Source organism: Talpa occidentalis, unplaced genomic scaffold (assembly GCF_014898055.3).
Source record: "Talpa occidentalis isolate TD23 unplaced genomic scaffold, MPIMG_talOcc4v2.1 talOcc4.2, whole genome shotgun sequence".
Classification (NCBI taxonomy): domain Eukaryota; kingdom Metazoa; phylum Chordata; class Mammalia; order Eulipotyphla; family Talpidae; genus Talpa; species Talpa occidentalis.
Genome location: NW_023602073.1, coordinates 13,792,591 through 13,806,832, shown reverse-complemented (window position 1 = coordinate 13,806,832; position 14,242 = coordinate 13,792,591). Strand labels below are relative to the sequence as shown.

Here is a 14,242-nt window from a genome sequence, read left to right as displayed (position 1 = left end):
GGGAATAGCAAAGCAAATGGGGCACTCAAAGAGGGGGTTTTTAAGTTACTGCTGCTGCAAGGCTTTGGGAAAAACAGTATTTCCCGTTAACTTTCCTGTCTTTATCTGAGTCTGTCCTCTTAGCCTGATGAAAGGCAGGGTTGCCTTTTTTTTTTTTTTTTTTTTTTTAAATCAAAGATGATTTTTCACTCTAAGTCCTGGACAAGTTTTTATTCTTGCAATGTGCATTATTATTTAATTCCTGCAACCAACCTTTTATGAGTGCTATGGTTCTCTCTTTTTAATTGAGGAGGGCCTCCCTGGTGGCCCAAGTGGTTAAGCACCGCACTGTGAAGCAGTCCACAGCCCATGCAGCAGGAGTTAGATCCCGCGGGCCAGGGAGCTACCCACATGGCACTGCAGACCTCTCCTGTCTCGCCCACTGCTCCCCTCAGCAGTGCATTTCAGTCAGTCTGCCTGTTCTGTTCTCCGCTCTGTCTCTGGTGGATCCTCTCACTCCCCACATCTCTGGCCTGTACCCCAGTTCTTGTATGCATAAATAAATAAGTCTTAAAAAAATTGTCCCATTATAATTGAGGAAACGGAGGTTTAACAGAATTATGTTTCTTGTCCAAGATCCACCAAGGTGAGTGAGTAGCCTAGCAGGGGGTCGTTCATGCCTTCTGTAACTCAGCCCTAAACTCTGCGCCATTCTTCACAGTCCTGGGAATGTGCGAGGAATGCGCCCTGACCCCAGAACAGTAAGAGAACAATAAAAATGCAAGGAAGAGTAGCCTGCATCTGTTTTCCATGGGTCAGCTTATCCCCTTCCCCAAGAAATAAGTGTAGTCCAAATACATGAGACAGCTAGTGAACCTCGAGAGCACGGGCTTGATTTGGGTCCCTCCCAGAGCCGGTTTCCATCCCCAGTGGGGAGGCAGCACGTGTTCAAAACCTAGTGTTCAAAACCTAGTAGGGCCCAAGGAGTAGGGCCAAGGAGCTAGAGGCGTGGGACTTGTGTATTGGGGGGGTGACTTCGCTTCGGGGGACACATTCTTAAAGCCCCTTTGGGCCTTTGGAAGGGTCGCTCGGGACCATGTGGCGGGCAAGGGCTGGAGAAGGCAAAGAGGAACGTGCAGGCCACCCTGTCTCCCGAAAGCCGTCCGCCCGCTCCCCGCGGCGCGGGAGTCGGTCGCCCGGACGCCCATTCCGAGAGCTCCAGCTGGGCGCAGAGCAGGGGCCGCGGCCCGCCCTCCCCGGGGACCCGTGTGCGCGTGCGCGCGCGTCGCCGTGGCAACCGCGGCGGCGGAAAGGCGCTGAATCACGGGCGCGCGCGTTGCTAGCGCCAGCCGCGGCGGCGCAGCCGGGTGCGGGCTGGGGTCCCCCGGGGTTGCATCGTTCCTGGACCGGCGCTGACCCGGGCGGGCCTGGCTGGTCTCGCGAAGAGAGGAGCGCAGGAGCCGTGGCCGCGGCCGCTGTCTCCGCAGGAGGAGGTCACAAGGTAGCTGTTGCCTCTACCTGCGGGGGTTTGGGTTGGGGTCCCTCCTAGGGACGGTGCCCTGGGAAGAAGACCAGAGTTCTTGCTCAGTTGGGGCGGTACCTTCTCTCTGGCAGCAGATGCCAGCTCCACGGTGCGAATGCATGCGCGTGTGTGTGAATGCACGCGTGTATGTGAATGCACGCGCGCATGTGTGAATGCACGCGTGTATGTGTGAATGCACGCGTGTGTGTGAATGCACGCGCGTGTGTAAGGCAGGGAGATGACGAAGAGGAGCAGGTGGGACAGCAGGAGATGCTCCGAGCCAGCGGCATCCACTTGGGCGAGCTTCAGCGTCGCCAGCAGGTGCAGTGTTGACTTTCCAGCGCGGCTGGCGGAGTGCTGCAAAAGGGAGAGTAGCAAGTCCTCGGGTTAAGCCAAAGCAAAACGGAAACCAGATGCCCTGAGTTTAGGAGGTGAGTTTGCAAAGGTTTTTCTAGACAGCTAGGAAAGGGCGCTACCCGATGGCTTGCGCTGATGGTTTCTTAATAGGGTGGAGTCGGGAAATCTTGCATCTTTTTGAAGCCTCATGAATTGCATTGCTTAGACCTGGAGACGCCTCTTGAAACTTCGTCTGGTAATATTTATGTAATCTTTACTGTCATTTGCTAAATTCGACTTGTCTCTGTATCTTGTCATAATCTGAAACTTAAAATCTTTTAATGGCATTTTTCTCCTGCCGGTTGAACTCCCTCCATTGAATGGTTGTTAAGATAGCATTAATCAAGAGCATGAACCTGAAATTGAGACTCATCGGCCTTTCAGGCATTCATTCTCTTAATGGAGACAGACAAGAAAATGGTATCACACTCATGTTCATTTTTAATTACTAGTTATATTCATCTGAACACTTTTGTGGATTAAATGTCTAATGCTTCCCCCCAGTTGTTAAATAGAACAGAGCAATGATGTTTTGATAAAGTTAACTGTAGATTTTTTGAAGTAAATGTTAGTGTTGATTTCTTTATTCCTGAAATACATATTTACTGTCCAAATGCTTCAAATTTATTTTAAGAAGACCACAATCATGGAGACTACCAAAGTTACACCAAATATAAAATTTTATAATGTGCTCATTATTTTGTCTCATTTTTCATACAACTGAGGGACCCTGGGAATATCAGTTATAGATTTGGGAGTCATAGACAGCTGAATTCCTCTGCAACTTGAAAAGGAGAAATATAAACATTTATCAAGACTTTTTAGACCCACTGGGGGTAGAAAGACCCATTACTGCTTTTCCAAGTAAAATGACAAGGCAGGGATTTATTTCCTTTCAGAATAGCAAAAAGAATTCAGCCAAAATCTTTATGTATTAAAAAGAATGAAGAGCTTCAGTAAATTTTTAATGCAAATGGATGGGTCTGCTGCTAAATTTTCTTGACTTCATTTTTTTTTTTTTCCTAGCCAGAGAAGAAACATTCTCTTTAAATAAATAGTGGAGACAGCCATGACTGTTTCTACCTGCAGTGACGTGGCCTGGGTTAGGTCCTGGCTATGCAACTTAGTAGCTGTCTCCTTTGGCGAATTCTTTACCTCCTGTACCCTTCAGTTTTTTCATCTTTAAAAAAGGGATAATTGGACCTACTTCATGAATATTCCTGTAAGAATTAAATAAAAAAATCCAGAGGAGAACTATTTGTTCATTGCCTGGCATACAGTAAAACACACCAATAAAAGCAGTTGTTACTGTTATTCTTGAGATATATTTTCAGTATATTCCAGGAAATATCTTCTATGTTTTCAAAATAGTATAGCACTAGAAATAGGATTATGTTGATGTGACCAAAATGTGTTCAGATTTATAATGTTATAAATCAAAATGCATCAAGTTTCTCTTAGTTTCTTTACACCAATAACAAATACAACAATCAATCATTCTTAAAGGCATGTTGATTCCAAGTAATTATACTTAATACCCCCAAGGAGGAATTTCATTTTGCTAGACTTCTTACACCCAACTGGGAGGAAGTGGCAACTCTTTCTTTTTGAAAATCTCACTTTCTTAAAATAAGTTCTTCTCTTGATTCTAAGGTTGCCTTTCTAAAGTAGATATAAGAACTTCTCACTCCTCTGCCCATCAGTGGGTGAATGGATTAACAAAATGTGGTATATATGTACATTGGAATATTATTCAGCCTTCTAGAAGAAGGAATTTCTGGTTCATGCTACAATATGGGTGAATCTTTTCTTTTTAAAACCTATTCTTTTTTTTAAAGATTTATTTATTTATGCATACAAGAACTGGGGTACAGGCCAGAGGCGTGGGGGGTGGAGGGATCCACCAGAGACAGAGTGGGGAACAGAACAGGCAGAGGGACTGAAATACACTGATGAGAGGAGCAGCGGGTGAGTCAGGAGAGGTCTGCTGCGCCATGTGGGTTGCTCCTAGGCCGGGGATTGAACTCATGCTGCAGTGACTGCAGATTGTTTCACAGGTTGTGTCTTATCCCCTTGCGCCACCAGGGAGACCCATGGGTGAATCTTGAAGATAACACTAAGTGAAATAAGCCAGAACAAAGGGACAATGTTCTATGACTCCACTTATAAGAAATATCTAGAATAGTCAAATTTATAGAGACAAAAAGTAGAATATGATTACCAGAACTTGGAGGGGTAGGGGGAATGTTATTGTTTAATGAGTACAGAGTTTCATTTTACTACTGTTAAGTATTTTAGGTATTATTATTATTATCATTTACCAATATGTTAGTCAGCTTCTAGCTTCCCAGTGCTTCTTCCATCTCTTCTGCTCAATTTCCAATTTTTAATTAGGATCAGTAGGTGGTATCCTCAGTGTTTCCTGGGGGAAAAACAACCCTATTTCATTGTTACTCTTAAATTTAATGAGTATAGGGCCTCCCTGGTGGTGCAAGGGTTTAAGCACCGCACTGTGAAGCAATCTGCAGCCTCTGAAGCATGAGTTCTATCCCCGGCCTGCCAGGGAGCAACCCACATGGTGCAGCAGACCTCTCCTGTCTTGCCCGCTGCTCCCCTCAACAGTGAATTTCAGCAGATCCGCCTGTTCTGCTCCCCACTCTGTCTCTGGTGGGTCCTGTCACCCCCCCCCCACATCTCTGGCCTGCACCCCAGCTCTTGTGTGCATACATAAATAAATCTTTAAAAAAATTTAATGAGCATAAAGTTCTAGGTTCACAGCTTTTTATCTCTCAGGTCTTTTAAGATTTTATTTCCATTATCTTCTGGCATCTTCTGTTGCTGATGAAAACCTTGATGTCAGTCTAATTTTTGTCCCTGATAAGATAATCTATCTTTTGCCTCTGGTTCTTTAGGACATGTAGTCCTTATAGTAGGTTCTCTTCAGCTTCTTTTCAGTGCGTAGGTTTATTTCTATAGGATTACGTTTATTTTCACCTTCTCAAAACTTCTTGTACTTCCTAGATATGAGGATTTTTTTGTCTTTTATTGATTCTGGAAAGATCCTCAGTCATCATTATCTCATTGCATCTTGTCTCTTCCCAATTCTTTTTATTCTTTCCTTTTGAGTTATCAGAAGATGTCTACTGGATCCTTTATTAATTCACAACTCTTATTCTCTTTTGTATTTCCAACTTTGCATTCCTTTGAGTAGAATTTTGGGTAATTTCCTCAGACACTACATCCGTTTCAGTCTACTGAATTTTAAAATTCATTCACTTTGTTCCTTATTGCAGAATTTCTTATTTGGACCTTTTAAACCGTACCCTTTAAAAAATCTTATTGCACTGTTATTTTGGTATGATTTCTGTCTCAGCTCCTCACAGAAATATTTTTCACCAATTCCAACACACCGTCGTGTGTCTCCTGTATACGTTGACTTCGAGTCCTTGCTCACATTTGTTACATCTCTTATTTCTCCTTTGTGTTGATTTGCTCCCTTTTTTAGGGTGACTCATCTTTACTGGGAATTGTTTTTCTATTGAAGTTCTACGTGCTCTGTGACAGAACACTGGCTCTCTAATCGTATTTCTCACTGTTTCTTCCTGGAAGCTTAGCTGTGTGTTAATACAGATTTCTTTTTCATTGTACATACAAATGTTCCTTTTGGCCCGCAAATGGAGCTTATAATTTAGTACTGTACTGCCCCCGTGGCAGTCCTTTCTCCATATGCTTTCTTTTTACAAAAAAAAAAAGAGATTTTTTTTTTATTTATGCATACAAGAGCTGGGGTTCAGGCCAAAGGTGTGGGGGATGAGAGGGCTCACCAGAGACAGAGTGGGGAACAGAACAGGCAGACTGACTGAAATACACTGCTGAGGGGAGCAGCGGGCGAGACAGGAGAGGTCTGCTGCGCCATGTGGATCACCTCGCTGGCCGGGGATTGAACTCGTGCTGCAGAGGCTGAGGATAGCTTCACAGTGCTGTGCTTAACCCCTTGCTGTGCTTAAAGCCACCAGGGAGGCTTCTCCATGCGCTTTCAGTGCCATCATGATGGCTGTTTTGTCGCTTAGTTCCTATTCATATGATTGGTTAGTCCTTCCCGGCTGCAGTGATGTTTGTCAGGTTCTCATAATTATTTATCATCTCAATCCATGTCCACCTTCTTTCTTACTGATTAGTTTGCTATTGCTGTGGAACAAAATACCATAACTTAGTAGTTTAAAACAATACCCATTTATTAGCATTTATTTTTTTAATTAGTATTTTATTTTATATAATTCTTACATTTTTCATTTTTGCACAATGTATGCATTTTCATTTTGATTATATTCCCCATATAATTGTACCCCCCCCATTTTGACCCTAGTCCTTCCTCTCCCCACCACTCCCGCCCCCTGTAGTGTGTCTCTGATTTATAGTTGCTTGTTGATTTTGATTTTTACTTCGTATTAATTAGCCTTTTTCCTGGTCCCTTATTCAGGTTTTCTAGATTCCTGCTATGAGTGAGACCCATTTATTAGCATTTACTAGGGTCTAACTAGAACCAAATTAAGTTTTCAGTTGACGGCATTTTCATCTGGAGGCTCTGTGGAAGGATCTGCCTCCTGATTCATTCAGGATGAGGGCAGAACCCAGTCCCTGCAGTTTTGGGGCTGAGCCCTCCTTTCTTGCTGGGTGCTGTTTGGAGACAGCTCTCCACAACTAGAGGCTGCTCTCAGAATCTTTCACATGGCCCCTCATGGTCTTCACAGCCAGCAATGGGAAATTTCTTACACATCCAATATTTTCTGATATCCCTTTCTGTTACCACATGGCGAAAGCTCGATGTTTTAAAAAGGTTCATATGCTCACCAAGGATTGCTCAGGCCATCTCTGGATTTAAAGCCAAGTGGTTAGTAACCTTACTTCTAGCTACAAAATTCTTTTTGCCACGAAACATACTATAATCATGGCAGTAACACCCCGGGGTGAATGTCACAGGGCTCGCTTAGAATTCTACCTGTTACCTTTGCTGATGACTATTTCCTTGACCTTTCTCCTGAGTGCACAAGTAAGACTTGCATTTTTTGACAGTCATTGTGATGCACCTTCTTTGGTTTTGAACTATCTGGTAATATTTCTTGTACACCTGTCATCCTTTATGGGTCAATATTGTTCTCTAGAACACAGACTACACTCCCATAAAAGGAGTCTACAGCAGGTTATTTTTTTTAAGATTTATTTATTTATGCATATAAAAAAGGGGGTACAGGCCAGAGGTGTGGGCAGTGAGAGGATTCACCAGAGACACTGCTGAGGGGAGCAGTGGGCGAGTCAGAAGGGGTCTGCTGTGCCATGTGGGTAGCTCCCTGGCTGGGGATCGAACTCATGCTGTGGTGGCTGCGGACATCTTCATAGGTTGCGTCTTAACCCCTTGCACCACCAGGGAGGCCCTACAGCAGGTTAAATAAGACATGCTGTAGAATATATTCAACTCAGGGAACGAATATTACAAGGAATGTGTGTGTGTTACTCTCCTGCCCTTTGTCTGCAGCATCAGCCCAGCTGGTCCCAGTTCACACCCCCTTTATTCTTTGTTTGCCAACATATAGCACTGAGTTCTGCCACACAAGTATTAAATAAATGCTTTTGGGACAACGCTATTTTTTCATTCTGTGGAACATGAAACTTTTTGTGTTTTTCTATCTTATGTTTGATAACATCCAATTTCTTAATTCACCCAAATTAATTTTGCCTCTACATTTGAAATCAATATTGTATTTTCCCTCCTCCTCCTTTTTTTTTTTTTTTACACTATTTACATTATTTGTCTTTTGAACATTCAAATAAATTTTGCCACTGGTTCCTAACATACCATTGTCATGATAGCATTTATTAAAAAATAATTTCTATTTTATTGTTTTGTTACTCCTAGTTGCTACAGAGTAAGCCATAATAAAGCATCATGTTAGCTTTTACATGTTAGGTGATTTCTTTTTTGCTTTATAATGAGTATTAAAACCTACCATGAGTTTTAATTTCCCAAATATCTTTGCATGTTTTTGCCTGTTTATTTCTTGCAAATGAATTTTTAAGTACTCTAGAACATTCTGTAGTATTAAATTATTCTTTGTTTCTTTGTTAACCTAACAAGTTATTTTTATTTTTTCAGTTTTATTTTTTTAAAGATTGTTTATGCATATAAGAAGTGGAGTGTGCAGGAGGGTGGGTGGGGGAGAGGATTCACTAGAGACAGAGTGGGGAACAGAACAGTCAGACTGACTGAAATACACTGCTGAGGGGAGCAGTGGGAGAGACAGGAGAGGTCTGCTGTGCCATGTGGGTAACTCCCTGGCCAGCCTGCAAGCCAACTTGTGCTGCAGAGGCTGAGAACAGCTTCACAGTGCTGTGCTTAACCCCGTGCACCACCAGGGAGGCCCTAACATGTTATTTTTATTTATTTTATTTTATATATATTTTTTTAAAGGAAAGATGGTCTTTTTTTTAAGATTTTATTTATTTATTCATACAAGAACTGGGGTACAGGACAGAGGTGTGTGTGTGGGGGGTGAAAGGATTCACCAGAGATAGAGTGGGGAGCAGCTAGTGAGACAGGAGAGGTCTGCTGCGCCATGTGGGTAGCTCCCTGGCTGGGGTTTGAACTCGTGCTGCAGTGGCTGCAGACACCTTATTAGACTGCATCTTAAACCCTTGCGCCACCCAGGAGACCCATGTTATTTTTAATAGCTATTATCCTTCCAAGTTGAAAAGGACTTTACTCCTTATTTATTTATATCTTCTATCATTTCTCCCCATAAAGGTTTTAAAAATTGTATTTAAAGAGAGACTCTCTGTCACATGTTAAGTCATTTTGCCTATTTGTTTTTTTAAAAGATTTATTTATGCATACAAGAACTGGGGTGCAGGCCAGAGGTGTGGGAGGTGAGAGGATCCACTAGAGACAGAGTGGGGAACAGAACAGGCAGATAGACTGAGGTACACTACTGAGGGGAGCAGAGGGTGAGTCAGGAGAGGTCTGCTGCACCTGTGGGTTGCTACCTGGCCGGCCGGGGATCGAACTCAAGCTGTGGAGGCTGCGGACAGCTTCACAGGGCTGCGTTCAACCCGCTGCGCCACTGGGGAGGCCTCTCATTTTGCATATTTGTAGTGCTTCTGGCCATGCCCCAGAGTGGGACCTCTCTCACCCGTGTTCTTCTTCCTACATATTTGTCTGCTCTCAACAGCGATGTTGCTTTGAAGAACTGGGCTAACCTTCACCAGCCTGGTATAATCGAACCCTGAAGCTGATGCTTCTTTCATCAGCTTCATGAGAAAACATCTTGTGTTACTCTCCCCGCCATCTCCCCAATAACCTAATTCTTAGAAAGTTGATAAAAGAAGAATTTGGAGCTTTCTCTGCCTATATTTTTTCTGTTGTTTCCCTGACTCACCCGTTGGAAGCCTGGAGAATCCTTTTATTCCCCCGTGAAAGCCCTTTCTGTGTTTAAAAACCGATGCTGGCTTGGGTTTCTCTTAATTCTGCTTAATCCCCTAATAGGGAGTCACTTTATACTGTAATTGTAAAGCTTGATCTCTGTGGTAAGTTCCTGGGTAGATCCTCTGTGTTGACGGGCACAGCTTCTATAACTTATTTTGCTTGATCAGCTTTCAGTGGAGAAAGTCAGAGCAAAGAGTACAATGCTGAAAATTTGCCAATTTTTTACATTCTTTGCTTGACAACTAGCTAAATGTGTTGTCCAGATTTCCTTTGTCTTCTATCCTTTGTTGGCAACAATTTAGAGGCTTGGGAGTCCTTTGTAGATATAAAAGCAGGGGGTCTAAGTTGCTCATATAGATACTTTCTGAGCTGTTTCTTTTCCAAACCACTTTCCTGACTCAGGCACACCACAGGGTGACAAGTATGACTCCTGAGTACTTCATCATCTGCTTTTTCAAAGGAAAGTGCTAGAAATGGGAATGATCAGGAAAAAAGCATCCCTGATACTTTTTCATCTTTTATATATTTTGCCCATGGAAACTTAGAAGTCTTATTTTAGAAAAACTAGAAAATAATTTCTGATTGGTGACTCATAGAACTCCAGCTAAGTCAAACAGAATAGTCTGTATTTTGTCTTACGTCTTTCAGGTTGGGAGTTCTCCAATAATACTGAAGTTCAATATTTTGGGGCACTCAAATAATACAAAGTGCATGAAATTGCCTTGTGAATGAAAAGATTGTTATAAATGGCTGGTGTATCGATGGTAGTGATGATGAATATTTTTTTATTTAATATTTAAGTATTGATGTCCATGTTATTAATAGGATAGATTATAAACTGACAGTATTGGGCCTCCCTGGTGGCACAAGGGGTTAAGACCCAACCTACAAAGCTATCCGCAGCCACTGCAGCATGAGTTCGATGCCCGGCCAGGGAGCTACCCACTTGCCACAGCAGACCTATCCTGACTCGCCTGCTGCTCCCCTCAGCAGTGTATTTCAGTAATCTGCCTGTTCTGTTCTCCACTCTGTCTCTGGTGAATCCTCTCACCCCCCACACCTCTGGCCTGTATGCATAAATAAATAAATCTTTTAAAAAATGAACTGACAATATTTTATCATCTTTCCATTTTGTTCTTTCATAGGCAATAAGTGAACACTTGTTTACTTAATGCTAGAAAATTAAATTCTAAAGGAAAAGTTTTAGATCAGCTGATCAAAGGCACACTGATAAATAGAATGAAAGACCGAACAGTCTCAGAATTGATGAATAGTTTGCCTGATTCAGAAATTTAGTATTCACCATTTGTCTTCAGAATTCGGTGCAGAGCAGATTACTTATATGGACACACCAAGCATCCTGCCTCTTGACCTGGATGTCCGCAGGCACAGAATGGACTTTCCTGCACTTTCTTCCTGGCACTTGTTTTCTAAAGGTGATAATGTAGTTATAGCACAGGATGAAGCATTTACTTAGGTAGCAGTGATGACCCCATAAGGTGAAAATTGAATTTAAGGGGAAATAAAAGTGCTGAGGCAAATGAAAGTTAAGCTATTGGGCCTCCCCGGTGGTGCAGTGGTTGAGCATTGGGCTGCGAAGCTGCCCACAGCCTCTGCAGCACCAGTTCGATCCCCGGCTGCTCCCCGGCCACCAGAGGAGGGTCCCACATGGCGCACAGACCTCTCCTGCCGCCCGCTGCTCCCCTCAGCAGTGTACTTCGTCAGTCTGCCTGTTCTGCTCCCCGCTCTGGCTCTGGTGAATTCTCTCACCCTCCCGCGCTTCTGACTGTACCCAGTGCTTGTATAAATAAATAAAAAAATCTTTAATTAAAAAAAAAAAAGTTAAGCTATTCCCATAATTAGGGACACAATTTAAGGGCCCATGAGGTACACACAAGGCTTCACCTTTTGCATTTGTCCCTTTTAATTTAGGGACAGTGACTCCAGTAGTATAAAACTGGTGTTAGTTGCACTTGAAGGGCTGTGAGGACTGTGTTAATTTACCACCATTAAAAAAGATGCTAAAATATTTACTCTAGTAATTGGTACATAAATAAAGAGCAATCTCTTGCCTTTTCCTGCTCTGAACTCTAATTTTAGTCGATATTGTCTTATCTATCCTTTGTGTTATCTTGTCTGTTTTATCCAACCATCACTTTCTCCCTCCCCTTCACCCCCACTCCAAAAAAGAAAATTGCTGCATTTCTTTCTCTAATCTTTTCATTCTGTTTTGTTGGTTTTTTCTTTTTTATTCTCTCAGTGTTTCTTTGACTCTTTGAGACCAAGATGCCCGTGACACAAAGGCAGCCATGTGGTTGAAGGCTGCCTTAGCCAACAGTTGTCAAAATAGATAAAGTAAGGAAAGAAGAATAACAAAAGAACCTCCGGTAGCCTCTGTGGCTAAACTGAAATAGAAACGTATTTCTGCCTTGTTTGAGTTTACTAGCCCTGAAAAGCCGCATTTGCCAAAATAGTTTTGTTCATCGATAAACTACAAATAGGACAAACCATAAAGAAGGCAGTCTGTTTGTGGAACGGCCTGCACTGCATGTGGAAAAATGCAATGCAGAAGATCTGTGTCGGTCTCTGAAATTAGACCCCCTTTGGGTTGTTTTATTTCCCTCAAGCAGGAAAGCTGCGACTTGCTTTTTTTGTGACCCTTCTGAAGCATTTCCTCCAGGATTGTTTATAAAAGCAAGAAAATCAGAAACCACCAAATTGTCTTGCAATAAAGATATGGTAAAGTAAATTATGATTATCATTGCAAAGAAATGTTGCAACATCACACACACACAAAAGAATAATTAGGAAGGGGACCCGCCTGGTGGTGCAAGGAGTTAAGATGCAGCACTATGAAGCTATCCCCAGCCACTGCAGCACGAGTTGGAGCCCTGGCCAGGGAGCTACCCACATGGCACAGCAGACCTTTCCTGACTCGCCCGCTGCTCCCCTCAGCAGTGTATTTCAGTAGATGCTCCTGTTCTGTTCCCCACTCTGTCTCTGGTGAATCCTCTCACCCTCCACACCTCTGGCCTCTACCTCAGTTCTTGTATGCATAAATAAATAAATCTTTTTTTTAAAAAAAGGATAAGAGGATGTAACAATGAAGGATTTTTTTTGTGGTAGACTATTAAAGGAAAATAAGAGATATATTTGCTAAAGTATATATATATATATATACACAGTGAATAAACTGAAGGAGAAACTAAAGGAAGAAAATAGTCATTAATGTGATTTGATTGTAATATTTTTAGTGTACATTTTGTGATGATATTTAAAGAGTAATCCACTTTTTAATTGGGCTATTTGTCTTTCAATCATTGAGTTGTAAATCTGGATACGAATCTTTTATCAAAGTGTCAGTCACAAGGTTTGTCTTACATAACTCATGTTGACTTTTTAAAAAAGATTTATTTACTTATGCATACAAGAAGTGGGGTACAGGCCAGAGGTGGGGGGGAGGGGTGAGAGGAGTCACCAGAGACAGGTGTGGAAGTGGGAGGTGGGGTTGGGTAGGGGAGAGGATTCACCAGAAACAGGGGAGCAGAACCTGCAGATGTACCGAAATACACACTGCTGAGGGGAGCATCGGGCAGACAGCAGAGGTCTGCTGCACCATGAGGGTAGCTCCCTGGCCGGGGATCGAACTCGTGCTGCAGTGGCTGCGGATAGCTTCATAGTGCTGAGACTCAACCCCTTGTGCCACCATGGAGGCCCCTCTTTTTTCCCAAAATGTAGCAGCCACAATAACACATCCTATCATTCAACATGTATAATTCCTGGCTGCAAAGAACCATATTCTGGAATGGGTGTTTCACATGTTCTGAAGTCCTTTGCCTTTTTCCACCCTGGTTCTGGTTGGGCTTGCTTCCTTTGGGTAGAGAGGAAAGAAAATTCCTAGTATCTGAAGGTTTGAAGATTGTTGGCTTTTTTTCACCCTTAAATTCAGAAAATGCGCTCTGGTTTAGATTTTAGATTCATACTCTAGATTCATGAGGGTCACTAATGGTACAGCACATTTCTGAAAGTCCTTTTTTTTTTTCCTAAGATTTATTATTTATTCAAGAACTGGTTTACAGGCCAGAAGTGCGGGAGGGTGAGCGAATTCACCAGAGACAGAGCGGGGAACAGAACAGGCAGACAGACCGAAGACACTGCTGAGGGGAGCAGTGGATGAGACAGGATAGGCCTGCTACACCATGTGGGTTGCTCCCTGGCCGGGCCAGGAATCGAACCCACGCTGCAGAGGCTGCAGACAGCTTCCCAGCTCTGTGCTCAACTCGGCCACCAGGGAGGCTCCAGAAAGTCCTTCTTTTGATAAAAATGTTGGGGGGTGGGCAGTGTCTGCAGAGGTCAGCCATCAGTGGGTGGGTGCCCCCAAGTGGCCACTGGAAGGTGAACTCAGTTTTAGACGTGAATGCTTTGGAGGAGCAAGTTTCCTTACAGGGCAAAACTTGAATCCTCAAATTCTATTAGCTTTGTCCAAAGGCGCAGTGCTGCCATTGAGGCCTTTGCTGGCAGAGCTCTCTTTCTTTCTTTTTTTTTTTTTAAAGAAAACCTGGTTTTTTGTTTTTTTTTTTTTTTTTAAGATTTATTTATTTATTTATACATGCACTGGGTACAGTCAGAAGCGCGGGAGGGTGAGAGAATTCACCAGAGCCAGAGCGGGGAGCAGAGCAGGCAGAAGGACCGAAGTACACTGCTGAGGGGAGCAGCGGGCGGCAGGAGAGGTCTGCGCGCCATGTGGGACCCTCGCCGGTGGCTGGGGAGCAGCCGGGGATTGAACCGGCGCTGCAGAGGCTGCGGGCAGCCTCGCAACCCAGTGCTCAACCGCTGCGCCACTGGGGAGAACCTGAGATCTGTTTTTC

The 14,242-nt window shown here is 43.3% G+C and overlaps 1 protein-coding gene across 2 annotated transcripts in view; it reads left to right on the top strand.

Annotated features, from left to right (window-relative positions):
- Positions 1 to 1,385: 1,385 nt before the first annotated feature.
- Positions 1,386 to 14,242, top strand: part of KIAA0319 (KIAA0319 ortholog) — a 99,601-nt gene continuing 86,744 nt past the window's right edge. The window contains exon 1 of one of the 2 annotated variants that reach the window (XM_037518932.2): positions 1,386 to 1,480. The gene's annotated coding sequence lies outside the window, so the exon portion shown is untranslated. Of the gene's footprint in view, positions 1,481 to 1,838; positions 1,933 to 14,242 lie in introns of those variants that run through there. The other variant, XM_054698349.1, reaches the window with a different exon arrangement.